This window comes from Phascolarctos cinereus, unplaced genomic scaffold (genome assembly GCF_003287225.1).
Source record: "Phascolarctos cinereus isolate Bilbo 61053 unplaced genomic scaffold, phaCin_HiC Scaffold_4;HRSCAF=312, whole genome shotgun sequence".
Lineage (NCBI taxonomy): Eukaryota > Metazoa > Chordata > Mammalia > Diprotodontia > Phascolarctidae > Phascolarctos > Phascolarctos cinereus.
In genome coordinates this window covers 694167212-694184224 of record NW_027555847.1, presented here as the reverse complement: position 1 = coordinate 694184224, position 17013 = coordinate 694167212, and the positions used below count along the sequence as shown (strand labels likewise).

Below are 17013 nucleotides of genomic sequence, written 5' to 3'. Positions count from 1 at the left end.
TTTAAGAATTCATGTTCACTTCTCTCCCAGCTTTGCTCTTATCTCTCAGTACTTTCTTCCATCCTCCCTCTTTCCCCAGGCAGCTAGGACACATAAAGTACTGGGCCTGGAGTCAGGAAGACCTGAGTTCAAATGTGACGTCAGATACTTACTAGCTGTGTGACCCTGGGCAAGTCACTTAACCTCTGGTTGCCTGTTTCCTCAACCATAATAAGGGGATGACAATAGAATCTATCTCCCATGGTTGATCAAATGAGATAATATTTGTAAAGTGTTTCACACAGGGCCTGGGACATAGTAGGCACTTAATAAATGTTAGCTATTACTATTATTAGGGGCAGCTCTGGGCCTGGAGTCAGGAAGACCTGATTTCAAATCCAGCCTCAGACCTTTATTAGCTGTGTGACCCTGGGCAAGTCACTTAGCCTTGTTTGCCTCAGTTTCCTCATCTGTAAAATGAGCTGGAGAAGGAAATGGCAAAGCATCCCGGTGTCTTTGCAAAAACAAACAAATCCAAATACGGTCACAAAGAGTCCAACATGACTGGCAAACAATTCAGAACCAACCTTATGATCTCTCTCCCTCTCTTCCTGCTAAGATCCCCTCCAGTCACCTAATCTCCACCACTAGCTAGAGCTGACACTGAATCCTTCCATCCATTGCTTTTGACCCCAGAGACACTGTAGTCAGGGGGCTATTGGCCCATGGAGGCCAAAAGTGGGCTCTTGTCCAAAGACCGTAGGATCATGGAGATTAAATGACTGGTCCAGGGTCACAGATCTTCCGACCATGAAGGAACAAACAAATGAATGAAAAAAACATTTATTAAATACCTACTGTGTACCTGGCATTGCTGCTAAGGCACTTTTTACTGTTTAGTCATTTTTAGTTGTGTCTGACTTTCTGTGACCCTATTTGGGGTTTTCTTGCCAGAGATACCAGAGTGGTTTGCCATTTCCTTCTCCAGCTCATTTGACAGATGAGGAAACTGAGGCAAACAGAGTGAAGTGATTTGCACCAGGTCACACAGCTAGTAAGTGTCTGAGGCCCGATTTGAACTCAGGAAAATGAGTCTTCCTGACTCCAAGCCCGGTGCTCTATGCACTATGGTGCCCCCTAGCTGCCCAGCTAAGGCACTAGTGAGATAATTCCTGCCTTCAAGGAGCTTACCTTCCAACAGAAGAATGGCGATAAGGAAAGGGAGTTTTTATCAGATCACAGATTTAGACCTTCAAGGGATCTTGGAGGCCACCTAGTCTACCCACCTTCTTTTTACAGATGGAGAAACTAAGGCTCAGTGAGGATAAATTACTTTCCCCAACTCCCAAAGCTGAGAATTGTTTGAAGCAAGATTAGAACCCAGGTCATCCAGATTCCATGTACAGAAGTCATGCTGTTCCCTGAGTCAAAGAAACTGGGCAAGATGGGACAGGCAATTGTTATGCCCAAACCCAACATTCTTCTCACTATGCCATAATGAAGAAGGCACAGAGAGGAAGGAAGGAAGGTGTCTGGTTTGGTTTCTAAAATTTCTCTTTCCCTTTGTTAAAAAAAATTCTGAACTCTGCCTCCCACAAATAAAACCCACCCTCTTTGTCTGGCATTTCCCCCAGGGGCACAGGCCTGAGCTTGGGGCCGACCCAATTTCAGGGATGCTGGAAGCCATACATCACCCCACAGTGATGCCAAGGAACATTTCCTGTTACTCCAGTAAAACAATAGCTTGTGATACAGATGAGCTCATGCATCTTGTACATTAGACTGGCCATAAATTATTACAAGGTAACAGGAAATCACAGTGACCTCAACTGTGCTGCAGGAGAAGCGAGGGGAGAGTTACAAGCGAGTTCAAAACCTCAACACCTCCAAACTCTCTCTTAGTCACCGAGCTTCTGCCTGCGGCTTTGACTCAGGGGACAAACCAGAGGGGCCAGGAAATGAGGAGCCTGAAGGGTTCCTAGAGGGTACAGGAAGGCTTCTTTTAAAGAACAATCAAGTTTAAAGAAGCAAGACTAGATATTGAACAAATCACACAGATGTGCTTACCTTTAGCTAGCTTTCCTCCATATGCATAATTCTCTCCTCTCCTCTCTTCTCTCTTCTTTTCTCTTCTCCTCTCTCTTTCTCTCTTCTTTCCTCCTTCTCTCCTCTCCTCTTTTCTTCCCTTCTCTCTCTCCTCCTCTCCTTTTCTCCCTCTCTCCTCTCCCGTCCTCTTCCTCTCTTCTCTCTCCTCTTCTCTCCTCTTTTCCTTCCTCTTCTCTCTTCTTTTCCCTCTCTCCTTTTCTCTCCCTCTCTCCTCATCTTTCCCTCCCTTCTTTTTTCTCTCTCCTTTTTTCTTCTCTTTCTCCTCTTTCTTCTCTTCTCTTTCTCTCTTCTGTCTCTCTCCTCTCCTCTCCTTCCCTTCTCTTTTCTTTTCTTCTCTCCCTCTTTCCTTCTTCCCAGTACTGGCTGGTATTGTGGGAGTGGGGAACTAACACTTGCCTCTCCATCTCTACTACAAATTTGGCCACAATAGATGGGCATGGCAGGTATTCATTAGCCATTTTTTATAGCTGAAAAAACTGAGGGTCTAAGAGGTCAAGTGATTTGCCCAAGATGACCCAGCTACTGGAACACCCTCCCCCTTCCTGCCCCAGAATATTGAGTGGACGTCCAGTTGCCGAACTTAAAGAAAGGCCATGGAGAGCCCAAATTTGAACTCAAGTGTTTGTTTTGGTTTTTGGTTTTTTTTAATGCCAGAAACAGACTTTCACAATAAGAAGGGACCTAGGGGCAATTCAGTCCAACCTGGATCTGAAAAATCGTCCCCTGGGTAACACACCCAATGAGGGAGCCAGTCTCTGCTTAAAGACCTTCAGTGATCAGATACTTAACCGCCCCTTGACGGCCCAGTCCACTTTGAGATAGCTGTCATTGTTCAGAATCTTATGAGGCCCTGTGAACCCCTAACCACATGAACCCATGATCCCCAATCTGAAGCAGAGTCTGCTCTAAGAAAGAGACAAACGAAATTGGGGTATATGTGTCCACGGTTTAATTTCTCAAAGTGATTTGCATGGGAGTTCAGTCTAAAACAGGGCCCCCCTAAGGGGGCCAGTTCAGAACTGGCTCAGTTTGGCATTTTGGGGTACCACATTAGATGCCCTTTGAAGAGTAGGTGTTCCCAAGGGGTGCCAATCAACTCTGATTGGTCGAATACTAGGAAGTGGGTGGGTTCCTTAGATCACTCAGTCCACAGGGGCTGATATCACCCACCAACAAAGGAAATAGCACCCCCAATCTTGGAAGTCTATCTCCACCCAAGCCTGAGTAGATAAAATCAATTCAGGCCTGGGTTGGAGTTTGACCAAGATAAGAAGATTCAATGTAATCTCATTATCAGGGATGTCTTTCTGGAGAACTTTGGACTAAAGATTGGCAGGGTGGAGCTCTGAGTCTCCAAGGCACAGGTTACCTAGAGAAATCATTTTTAACAGTCCCCAAACAGGACTTCTCCAACTGCCTCTTGGAAATATCCACACTCTGCTCCTGCATTCTACTGTCTGGGGCCAAGCAGAAGACAGCTAATCCCTCTTCCATATGCTAGCCATCAGACACTTGGATTGCTCGGGATCTGGCTCTTCTCTCCCAAACTCCACTGCCAGGTGGGGTGGCCAAAGCTTAACTGCTCCATCTCCCTCCCAGGGGTCTCAGTGACACTCAGGGTTTAAAGGGTGATTTAAAAGTACTGTAGAACACAGTCCAAACCTAATAAGCCCCTAATTAACACTTTATTCAGTCATTCTCCATAGTTCAGAAGTTCCCACTGGTAGCTTTTTCCCATGATTACCAGTTGATATCATTAACCAGCCAATGAGCTTTTGAAGAACAATATTGACTAAGGCATACAGCAAGAACAGTCGATTTTAAAAGTACCCCCCCACACACCAAAAGTCAATAACAAATACATACAGAATTTCAGGGGAAACTGGAGGGAGTGCCCAGTCCCATGCTATGTTCTGTGGGAGATTCAAATATTTTCTCATTTGAGCTTCTCAATCATTTTTCAAAGTAGAGGTGATTATCTCCATTCTCCAGAGAAAGAAACTGAGGCAGAAAATGATTTAATCAGAGACTCCCCTGCAAGTGCATAGTAAAGCTGGATCTAGAATCCAGCTCCCTGGCTCTGACCTAGTTCACTGTATTTGTCCTCAGATCCTCACCAGTACATGCTGGGAGAGGACTTTCTGCCTGGTGGGCTGTCTAATGAGGGTTTCTTTATTTCTTCCTCAGTTTCCTCCACTCTAAAGTGAGGATAGTAATATCACCTACCTCACAAGGTTGTTGGTGGATGGAATGAGATAGCTTTTGTCCTTTGACTTAGCTTAGTGCTTGGCATATAATAGGTGATTAATAAATGCTTACTCCACTCCCCTCCCTCAACTCCTCCAGTTCATTGAGAAGAAAATGGATTTTAGCTCAGGGGAATCACACTTATTGCCTGATAACTCAATGAAATCCAGTTTCACATGGGCCACCCAGAGGATGCTCAAAGACCCCACTTTGAAAATGACTAGTTTAGGGGCAGCTAGGTGGTGCAGTAGATAGGGCACTGGCCCTGGAGTCAGGAGGACCTGAGTTCAAATCCAACCCTAGACACATGATACTCATTAGCCGTGTGACCCTGGGCAACTCACTTGGCCCCGATTAGCTTAAATTAAAAAAAAGAGAGAGAGAGAGAGAATCACTAGTCTTTCAAAAGGCAATGGTGCTTCCCTATATCTTGACCCTAGACTCAGAGAGCCCAGGATGTTCAGACTGGAAAATACCTTAGAACATAGGACATAGGATGCCCCAACTTGGAGAGGCATCACAGAGAGATATTACAATAGAGAATGTGAAAATGCAGAATGGGAGAGTTGGACTGTACCTTAGATCACATAATATTAGAATACAGAACACTGAATATTAGAACTGGAAGGAATCTTAAAATGTTGAATGTTAGAACAGAAAATTTCAGAATGGTAGAGACAGGTAGTGAATATTAATAAAATAGCTAGCATGGTTATAGCTTATTAAGTGCTTTCCATACATAATCTCATTTCATGATGTTCATGTATTACATTACAATCAAAACAGAAGTGACCAATCACATAACGTCAAAAGATATAGGCATTCCCATATGGAAACTACAATGATGTCTTTCAGATATGCCTGCATTAAAGAACCCTCTCTTGGATCCCCTAGAAGGAACTTTAGAAAACAGAATGCTAGAATATAGAGCACAGAATGTTAGAGCTGGAAGAGACCTTAGAACACAGACTGCTAGAACACAGAACATAGAATGCCAGAGATAAAAAGCAGCTTAGGCACAGGGCTATTAGAATACATGATCTAGAATGCTAGAGCTAGAAGAGATCTTAGAACACAGACTGCTAGAACACAAAACATAGAATGCCAGAGATAAAAAGCAGCTTAGGCACAGGGCTATTAGAATACATGATCTAGAATGCTAGAGCTAGAAGAGATCTTAGAACACAGACTGCTAGAACATGGCACATAGAATGTCAGAGATAAAAAGCAGCTTAGACACAGGCTATTGGAACACATGACCTAGAATGCTAGAGCTGGAAGAGATCTTAGAACACAGACTGCTAGAACACAAAACATAGACTGCCAGAGATAAAAAGCTGCTTAGACACAGGCTATTAGAACACATGACCTAGAATGTTAGAGCTAGAAGACACCTTAGAATGCAGAATGGTTGAGCTACAAAAAGATCTTAGAGCATAAAATGTTACAGAACATAAAATGTTCAGTCTGAAATGGCCCATAGAACCCAGACTGTTAGAACATAGAATACAGACTGTTAAAACTAAAAGGACCCTTAGAAGAGAGAATGCTAGCAGACAGAGCAAAGGATGTCACAGTTAAAAATAGACATTGGAACACATACTGTTACAACACAGAACATAGAATGTTTGATCTGGAAAGAACCTCACTCCCTGTAATCAGCTTCAGAATTCTTCATCAAATCAGCCGTCACTTTTCAGGATGCCTCTAGGAAGATGTGTCCAAAGCCAGGTCTTAAAAGCTAAATGGATGAGGGTGGTTAGAAAGGGAGGGGGATGGGGATGATGGGGGGGGGGGGAATCAGGTGGCCTAGTTTCTAGTCTCAGCCCTGCTCTGAATACTTTGTGTAGCTTTGGACAAATCATTACATCTCTCTGTGAATCAGTTTCTTCTTTTGTAAAGAAGAATGATAACCCACCATCAGAATGCTGAGAATCCCTAGGGCTCAGTCCATAGGCAGGGAATTATTATACATCTGTGCAGTACCAGGCCAACTGCTCAACTCTGAAGGCAGCTCGGGGCCTTAGGAACTGATTTTTTCACCTGCCAGGGGTGGGAGTGGTGAAGTCCAGACAGAATGACTGCAGATGGATAGGAGAGCAGGCCAAGTTATGCTGTTAATAAGGAATTGGGGTGGAGGAAGGGGGCTGAGCAGAACCTAATGATCTGAACAGTCCCTCTAATTAACAGCTAGCATGCCGCAAAAGATAACCTTCTGCTGTTGTCTTTTGGGCAAGGAAAAATTTGGTCATTTATATTCCCGGGGAGCTGGGTTGCAAATTAGCCTCCCCCACCCCCACCGCACTCCCAGTCATTTTATGAGCTAATAAGTCCTTTCCTTTGCAAAAGGACGTAGGGCAGGCAGCCCAGGCATGTGAGCTCACTGAAGTCATTTAGCCCTGACTAATGGGAAAGCGTCTCTGCTAAAGCTGAAGCCCTTCCTGAAGAGCCTCATGGGTGCAGGCCTGGAGGGGACCCTGGGGCCTGAGAGGCTGAGCCAACCATGAACGTCTAAGCTCTGGCTAGTCCTGCTTATCCAACTGTACCAGCTTCAAGCCCCAGCCTTGGCCCAGAGAAGGAGCACATCTCCCAGGCATGAATTTGGAGGGGCCCAGTAACTATAGACAAAGCAGCCCCGAGGAAAGGTTGTTGGGGGATAGTAGGCTCCTGGAACCAAAGTTGGAAGGGACCCTGGTGGGCCTTGAGTCCATTTTATAATGGCCTCTTTTCTAAGGCCCCTTTTGGCTTTAACAGTCTGTATTCTATGTTCTAACAGTCTGGATTCTATGGGACATTTCAGATTGAACATTTTATGTTCTGCAACATTTTATGCTCTAAGATCTTTTTGCAGCTCAAACATTGTGCATTCTAAGCTGTCTTCCACCTCTAACATTCCAAGTTACATATTCTAATAAGCCTGTGTTTAAGCTTCTTTTTATCTCTAACATTCTGTGTTCCATGTTCTACGCCTTCATTTTTCAAAGGAGGAAACTGAAACCCAGGAAGATTAAGGGACCTGGCCAGGGTCACAGAGCTACAATCTTAGTATCATACATTTAAATCTGGAAGGACCTTCTCCAGGGGTGGGAAACCTGCAGCCTCGAGGCTACACGTGACCCTCTAGGTCCTCAAATCAAAGGGCTGCACTTGAGGACCTAGAGGGCCACTGGTGGTCTCAAGGCTGCAGGCTCCCCACCCCTGTCTAGGCTATCAAGGCCAAGAGGGAAATGGAGGAATAAAGAGGTAAAGTTACTTGCCTTATTAGATAACTAATAAGTGTCTGAGGGGAGATTTGAGCCCAGCTCTCCTCTCTCCAGGAGGAAGAGAAGAAGAAGAAGGAGAGGGGGAAGAGGGAAAATGAAGGGGAAGGAGAAAGGGAAGAGGAAGGGGGAGAACAAAGTAAGGAGAAGGAAGAGAAGGGGAAGAGAAAGGGAAGGGGAAGAAAGGGAAGAGAAAGGAGAAAGAGAAGTTATTTTATTCACCTGTGCAATAGTCTGAAGAACATTCTATAAAAAAGAATCCTATCTGGATAGCAATTTGTTCCAGGACCATTTCTATTTGAAGTCTGCTGGGGAAAAATATTAGCAGAATTGAGATAATAATAGCAATAACAATAACAACAATAATAGTAATAATAATAACAATAATAATAATTCTCTCAAGCCTCAAGAGATACTGCCAGCTACAATTTACCTTCCACAGCCACCATCATCAATCTTGGAAATGGGTTGACTTCGCTAATGGCAGCAGATGTGTTAGACAGTGGAAGCATTTTTAAATTATCTCTCCATAATGAGTTGGAATGTGGAGGAACTCGTCCATGCTTATTATAAGTCAATATCAAGGCAAGCGTAGTACGGTAGGACCAGCAAACCTGGAAACTTTCTTTCTGAGGGTAATTGTCCTTGGATGAAACTATCTCTTCTCAGGCATCAGAGTCAGAATCTAAGGTCTAACTCCACTCCCTCTTGCCGCCAAATGGACGGGCAAATCCCAGCAACACAGAGCCCCTGCCTCCTAAAGCTGACGTTACAAGGTCTTTTCCTTCCTCATTGTACCCAGTGGAGGGATGGTCATTTGACTTGGCATCTGAATGCAGCTTTCAATTCCTAGGATCCTAGGTTCTCAGATTGAGAGTTGGAGGGGACTTTAGAAGCCATTGAACTCAGCCCCCTGCTTCTTCAGATGAGGACGCTAAGACCTGCAAGAGGTGAAGAAACTTGCCCAGTCACATAGGTCATAGAGGGCAGAGCCAGGATGCTAGCCTAGGCTCTCTGACTTCAAATGTGGGGGAGGGGGAGAGGGGGGGAGCCTTTCTTTTTAAGTCATTTAGTATAAAAATAAATATTTGTTTTATTTTCAAAGGAAATGTCACTAACACCTAAAGTACTTTAAAGTTTTTGGAACACACACACACACACACACACACACACACACAGTCTCCCAAAAGTCCCATTAAAACTTGAATAGCTTTAAACTGCACTAAGACTTTTGGGACACCCTGGATGAGTATGCAAATGAGCCTCAGGGCAATCCTGTGAGGTAGGCATGGTTCCCATTTTACAGTGAGGAGACTGAGGCTGAGAGAGGTTAAATGACTTGAAGGAAACCACACAGCTAGAGTTTAGGCGGCACGATTCAAACTCAAGTCTTCCCGAATCTGAGTCCAGGCAGCCCATTTTCCATGGCAGTAAGCTACTTCTCAGCATCTACTTGTACACTTCCTGGATCCATGGTTCAGTACAGTGGATAAAGCACTGGGCTTTGAATCAGGATCCCTAGGTTTGAATCTAAGCCTTGTCACTACAGGTGGTGTGTGACCTTCCATGGCTCCCATCCTCAAGAAACGTACATTCTAATGGAAGAGATAACATGTATATAATCTCCTTAAATTGTTAAATCAAGTCAAATCAAGGCAACAAGCACTTACTAAGTGCTTACTATGTACCAGGAACTGAAGAAGAAAAAAAAAAAAGCAAAACTAACCCCTACCCTCAAGGAGTTTACATTCTAGTGGGGAAGATAGCATGTAAATTACCTCTTTCCTTAAGTTACCACATCAAGCCAAGCCCACAAGTATTTATTAAGTGTTTAATGTGTGCCAGGTACTTTAATAAGAGCTGGGAAGACAAACACAAGCAGAAAGAAGGGCAATCCCTGCCCTCGAGGAGCTTACATTCTAAGCAGGGAAGGCAAAACATAAAGGGAGCTGAAAAGCAGAGCAGGAGAAGATGCCTGCCAAGGGTCATGGGAGAGGAAGTCTGGAAAAGGTCAGGAGTAGAGACCAGAAAGGAAGGAAATTCCTTAAAATGGAGGTGGGAGGAAGTAGCCAATCACAGAAAGGGGCAGAGAGAACTTCCAGGGTGAGGAGGCTGCTATGGTATGGTGGGGAAAGTCCAGAGAGTCAGAAGTGCAATGTTGAGAAGTTTAAAATCAAGTCAACTGAGTCCCATGTCTCCAACTGGTACCTCCTTCGTCCCTCTGCCTTGAGGTCTCCATAAACTATGAAACTCAACGTTTCCAACACTGACACTATCATCTTCCTTCAAATCTATTCCTCCTCCTGACTTTCTGTTAATAGTACCATCATCCTTCAAGGAACCCAGGCTTTTCAAGCCTTCTGTTTTGTTATCCCTAAATCTTTTATGGCCAAGTTCTGTTGATTCTATCTGAATATCTCTCACCATCTACACCTTCCTCCTCATGCCTAAACCCATCACCCTCATTCGAACCCACATCTCCCTTGAGAAATAGTGTGGTGCAGTGGATAGAGCATGGGACACTTGCATTCAGCCTGGTCTGGATTCAAATATGATCGTAGACACTTCCCAGCTATTTGACCCTAGCTAGGCAAGTCACTGTTTCTTCCTCTGTAAAATGAGGGGGGTGGGTTAGATTCACTGACCTCTAAAGTCCTTTCAACTTCCAAATCTTGGATCTCCAGACTTTAGTAATAGTCACTTCACTGGGACCCTTGTCTTCAGTCTCTCCCTCCTCCAATTCCCTGCTGTGGTCACTTAGTCACTCAGTCACCTCCAACTCTTCCTGACCCTTTGCATCCTACTGCCCATGGGATTTCTCGGCAAAGATGTGGGTGTAGTTTTCCATTTCCTTCTCCAGTGGGTTAAGGTATGGGTGCTCAGGGAAGAGCAGCATCTCCCGTGTAAGGGCTGTGGAGCACTTGGCAGGGTTGCTCATTCACCCCCGGGGTCTGCCTTCACTCACCTCTCACCTCCAGCTCCAGGAAGCTGTTGCAGGTGCAGCAGCCACACCCCAGTAAACTGCCCTGACAGATGGGCTAAACCAGGGGGAGGGTAACTGAGGGAGTCTCGACCCCATGGGTGAGTTAGGGAGGCATCTACCTGAAGCATGTGACAACAATCAATCAACCCACCAACTGCCGAGGCAAGCAGAGGTTAAGTGACTCGGAGTCAGGAAGACTGAGTTCAGTGTGACCCTGGGCAAGTCACTTAACCCCATTTGCCTCAATTTCCTCATCTGTAAAACAAGCTGGAGAAGGAAAAGGCAAACCATTCCAGTATCTCTGCCAAGAAAACCCCAAATGGGGTCAGGGAGAGTGGGACATGACTGAAAATGACTCAACAATAAGTGGATAGAGCACTGGCCCTGAAGTCAGGAGGCCCTGAGTTCAAATCTGACCAAAGACCAAACACTTGACACTTACTAGCTGTTTGACCCTGGGCAAGTCACTGAACCCCAATTGCCTAAAAACAAACACACAGAACAATAACAACTTACTTTCTGATACTAGGCCCAGCACTCTCTCCATTGAGCCACCTAGCTGACCAGCTCTGATCTTCCAGCCTTCTCTCCTAGCCTATGTTTCATCCAAATTAGATTAGTTGTTACGCCCATGCCTCTGTTTATGCTGGCTTACACTCAGTTTCTGCTTGTTGACATTCTACCATCCTTAAAGGCCCAGATCAAATGCCTTATACTCCATGAAGCACTCCCTGAAATCACCCACCTAAAAGTGTCCTTTCTCTTTAAACTTTGCTCTCTTACAGACTAATAACATTTTAGTTTAAATTAACAGTTATTTCGTATGCATCTCATACTCCCCACTCGATTAGATTGTGTACTTCTTCAGGGTAAAGTATAAAAGGGGGCTGGGGGTATTGGATTCCCATAAGGGAATTAAGCAAGAATTATAAAGGCTTTCTTACCCTAGGTTAGAAAAAAGACTGAGGGCAGAGACCTTGGCCCTGGTGAGAAGGAATTTGCAATTCAAAGACGTACTAAAGAACTTGGGCCCTCTCACTGGCTGGCTGTTCTGTATTCTGAAAGACCTTGACCCCTGGGAACACAAGCCTTCCTTCTAGACAAACTACAGCCACCGGTTGTGGGAACTGACAGATGTCCCTCTCATTATGGAGAGAAAAGTCACTGAGGTTTTTCCTGAATCTGATAGTTAGCACAAGAGGAGTACCCCTCCCTGAAATAGCTGAGGCTTAAATTCAGCACTGTAAGAGACAGCTAACAGAGCTCTTTATTGAAAAGAACTAGCCCCTCCGCTGAGTTTTCCCACCGAATCCAAAAATTGGCCACAGAGAGAAGCTCTGTGATCTCATACTCAGGCCAGCAATACCTCATGGCAGCCGCGTGCTCATCGGAATGGTGCTTGGCGGTAACCAGGAGACCAAGAAACAGCACATCCATCCATTAGAGAACACACATCATTCAGTGGCGAGCAAGCTAGGAAGGAACAGTGCCCTAATATAACCAGAAGACATTAGAGCCCTACAGCAATAGAAAGGCGAGTTTTTCTTCTGTTCGTGTGCCCAAGCCATCCCCTACACATATTTTCTGAGTCACGTCCATCTAAATCCACAGTTCCACATAGCAAAAGTCTCTCAGGATCTGACATAGTGAGCCACTGCCATGTCGAAAGACTTCTCGGTGTGGGACTACCTGGTATTCGTGACCATGCTCCTCATCTCAGCCTCGGTTGGCATATACTATGCATGGATAAAAAAGGGCAGGCAGACGGAAACCGAATTCCTCATTGGTGGGCGCCAGATGTCGGGGGTGCCTGTGTCGCTGTCGCTCACGGCCAGCTTCATGTCAGCCATCACCGTGCTGGGCACGCCGGCCGAGGTATACCGCTTCGGTGCCATGTTCGGTCTCTTCTTCATCTCCTACACTCTAGTGGTCATCCTCACCACGGAGATCTACATGCCCGTCTTCTACCGGCTCGGGATCAGTAGCACCTACGAGTACTTGGAGCTTCGATTTAATAAGCAGATCCGTCTTCTTGGGACAGTTTTCTTTATTACTCAAACGATACTCTACACTGGCATTGTTATTTACGCTCCTGCGCTGGCTTTGAATCAGGTCACGGGATTTGAACTCTGGGGTGCAGTAGTCACAACAGGCCTCGTCTGTACTTTCTACTGCACGTTGGGAGGTCTCAAAGCTGTCATCTGGACGATGTCTTTCAAGCTGTTGTCATGGTGGCAGGATTTGCTTCCATTATCATACAAACTTCAGTAATTCAAGGGGGAATGAAAAACGTCCTAAAACATGCTCAGGAAGGAGGAAGATTAAGAATATGGGACTTTAACCCTAGTCCCTTGCAGAGACATACTTTCTGGACAATCACAATAGGGGGCACCTTCACATGGACTAGCATTTATGGGGTCAACCAGTCCCAAGTGCAGAGATACCTGGCCTGTAAAAGCAAGTTCCATGCAAAACTAGCCCTTTACTTAAATCTTGTGGGACTCTGGATAATTCTCACCTGCGCTGTTCTCTGTGGCTTGTCCTTGTACTCAGTGTACCGTCACTGTGATCCCTGGAAGTCACACAAAGTCAGGGCGCCAGATCAGCTCATGCCCTACCTCGCTGTGCAGATTTTCCACGATTATCCCGGACTCCCAGGGCTTTTTGTATCATGCGCTTACAGTGGAACGTTAAGTACGGTGTCCACCAGTATCACTGCGCTAGCTGCTGTAACTGTAGAAGATCTCATCAAACCACAGTTGGCTTCCCCTTCACCAAAGACTCTTTCTTTACTTTCTCAAGGAACAAGTGTGGTTTTTGGCATACTTTGCATCGGGATGGCTGCCTTGGCATCATTGATGGGAGGTATGTTACAGGCAGCACTCAGCATATTCGGCATGATTGGAGGACCTCTCCTGGGCTTGTTTTCTCTGGGAATATTAAATCCTTATGCCAACTCGGTTGGTTCATTTATTGGTCTTATGTTTGGATTCTGCTTTTCAATATGGATTGGAGTTGGGGCTCACTTTTACCCTCCACCTCCTTGGAGAACATTACCATTACCCCTTTCCACTGCAAATTGTACCCAAAGTAGAAGCACGCCTCTGAATTTGGTTGGCTTAGTGGGACACTCAATCCTAGCATGGAAAACTACTACTGCACATAGAACTTTTCTAATGAATAGTGTATATTCACTTTCTTACCTCTACCTAAGCACTTTGGGGACATTAGTGACTGTAATTATGGGAACGATTTTCAGCCTTCTAACAGGTGGCAAAAATCAGATGGTAAACCCCAAATACCTCCTGAAAAAAGAAGATACGATATTCAGTAGACTTTTAAGAAGGAGCCGAAGAGTTTCCACAGCCCCCATGTAGCACTTTGGAAGAAGTTGATAAATTAACCTTGAGAAACTTAAAATAAAGAGATAAAAAGAAACACTAGGGTTTTTTAATGGGGCAGCTCAGAATGGGGGACCACCCTGTAGGGTGGGTTATTTTTACATTTCCTAATATAACTAAGATAAGGGTAGTGAGGTGGCACGGTGGATAGAGTACGGGGCCTGGAGTCAGAAAGACCTGAGTTCAAATCTGGTGTCAGACACTTACTAGCTGTGTGACCCTGGGTAAGTCACTTCCCCCTATTGGCCTCAGTTTCCTCATCTGTAAAATGAGCTGGAGAAGGAAATGGCAAGCCACTCCAGTATCTTTGCCAAGAAAACCCCAAATGGGGTCAGGAAGAGTTGGACACGACTGGAACAACTGAACAAAAACAACGATGAACACGCATAAGAAGAGAATAGCAACAATCTTATTGTGTTCTTCCTTGATCAGACCACATTTGGAATGCTGGATTTAGTTATGAGCACTGCAATCATATTTTAAGGCAGATAACAATAACAATAGCTAGCATCTATATGGCACTTTAAGGTTGGCAGATTGCTTTTAAATGCATTCACTCATTTGATCCTCACAACACTCGAGGCAGGTGCTGCTAATATCCCCATTTTACAGATGAGGAAACTGAGGCACAGAGTGGTTAAGTGACTTGTCCAGTGTCACATAGCCAGGTTAAGTGTCTGAGGCAGGATTCCAGCTCAGGTCTTCTTGACTTGCATGCCCTTTGCTCTATCCACTGAGCCACCCAGCATTGACAAAATGGAATATATCCTGAGGAGGGCTAGAGGACTAGGCTATATAAAGATCCCCTGAAGGAAAACGGAGGTGGAGAAGAGAAGGCTGGGAGGAGAGGGGAGAAGGAAGAGATGATGCCTTTGTACAATGCATACCATGTGCCAAGCATCGGCTAAGTGCTTCATAAATATTATTATCTCATTTGAGCCCTACAATCCTGGAAGGTAGGAGCTATTATTATGCCCATTTTACAGTTGAGAAAAATGAGGCAAACAGAGCTTAAATGAATTGTCCAGGGTCGCACAGCTAATAAATGTCTGAAGCTCGATATGAACTCAGATCTTCATGACCTTCAGGACCAGAGTTCTATCCACCATGCCCCTTAGCTGCCTCTGCAACTGATGATGGAGTTGGAGGGAGGGGAGGCACACTTAAAAAACTTTCATGTAGAAGGGATTAAACTTGTCTCCTTGGCCCCAAAATTAGAAGCAAGGGTGGAAAAATTGAGATTTGGTCTAAGGAAAACCTTTCTACTAATAAGAGTTTACCAAAAGTGCAATGGACTGCCTTGGAAGATGTGGGTTCCCTATCAGTTGAGGTACTCCAGCAGAGGCTCCATCCTAGGATGTAGAGAGAATTCTTATGTGGGTTGGGAGACATAGCCCTGGAGATCCCTTCCAACTCAGAAATTCAGGGATTTTACAGATGAGGAAATGAAGGCCAAGAAAAGCAGCAACCTCCCTTCGGTGTTATGGCCCTCTTCTCCTCAGTCCAGCGGACAGAGATCTGCTTCTAGGCCACACTGCCCCAAGGCAGCTGGGTATAGATAGATACATCTGGCATTCGGGGTCATGATGGGCCAAGTCAGGAAGCCTGGGAAAGCGTTAAATTGAAAAGCAAAGCATGGTATGATTAGGAGTCACACTCAGCAGCCCAGTGAGGAGATCAGAGCAGCCTGCCAGACAAGTGGGGAAAGGCCAGACTCTTAGCTTCTCCATCAACGACCAGCAAGGACAGATGGGGGAGAATGCTCTCTTGCTTAGAGGTTTCACTTAAAAATTGGGGAGTCAAAGAAGCTGTCTGATGGGAATGACCAGAGAAACCTGTCTCTAAGGCGAATGTGACTGGGCACTTTTCTCCATTTCCAATGAGGACAGGACAAAAGAAAAATGAGCTTCCAATCCAATCCAACAGGAACTCATTAAGCACGATTCTGTGCTGGGCATTGTGCTGGGCATTCAGATCCAAAGATAAATACAAAACAGGCACTACTACCCTCAAAGAACTTATGGGGGGGTGTGGTATGGACACAAGGGTTTATTAAGAGCCTACTATATGCCAGGTACTATGTTAAATACTTTCTAAATATTACCTTATTGTCAATCAATAATCAAACATTTATTAAGGGCCTACTATGTTCCAGGCACTGTGCTAAGCATTTTACAAATACCTCTCACAACAATCCTGAAAGATAGGTGCTATGACTATCTCCATTTTACAGTGGAGGAAACAGAGGCAAAGAGAGTTGAAGTGACTTGCCTAGGAACACACAGCTGGTAAGTGTCTGAGGTTGAATTTGAACTCAGGTCTTCCTGACTACATGGCTGTGCTCTTTCTACCATGTCACCAACTGCCTCTCAAAGAAGTCAAGACAAGGAGGGAATATATTCTAGGTATAGGATCCAGCCTTTGCACAGAAGCAGGAGATGGATTTTTGAGTTCAAGGAGCAGTAAGCTGGCCAGTTTGGTTGAACTATAGAGTGCGTGATGGGAAACCATATGCAGTTATCCTGAAAAGTGAGGGTAGAACCAGATTTTAAGTAACAAGCTGAAAAATGTATGTTTAACCTTAAGGCAGTAGGGAGCCACTGAAACTTCCAGGGTGGAAGAGTGACACAGATTTGTGCAGCAGGAAGCAGCTCTATAAAAAATGGATTAGAGAGAGGAGACTGAAAGTCAAGAGTCTAATTAGGAGGTTTTGTAATAGTCCTGGCAAGCAGTACTGGGGGCCATGAGTTAGATAATGAGGACAGACTGACTTGCAGGTCAGACGTGGGCCACCACACTCCCAAATGATTCCTGAACCAGATTAGAAGGTAAGTGGAAAATATTTAACAAAGGAAATTAAAATGCAGTAAAATATAGATGTTACACTTTAAAACTAAGTCAATATGTCACCCTCAGGGATCCTTTTGTACAGATTAGTGGCAGCCCCCTTTTCTATTTGGGTTTGACCCCACTGTTGTTAAGGTAGAATTTACAAGACTTGGTGAATGATTGGATATGGGGGTGGGATAAGGGAGAG

General features: G+C 44.9%; 1 pseudogene; it reads left to right on the top strand.

The window, feature by feature from the left end:
- The first annotated feature begins 12181 nt into the window (after positions 1–12181).
- On the top strand, positions 12182–13979 carry LOC110220368 (sodium-coupled monocarboxylate transporter 1 pseudogene; annotated as a pseudogene).
- Positions 13980–17013: the final 3034 nt, after the last annotated feature.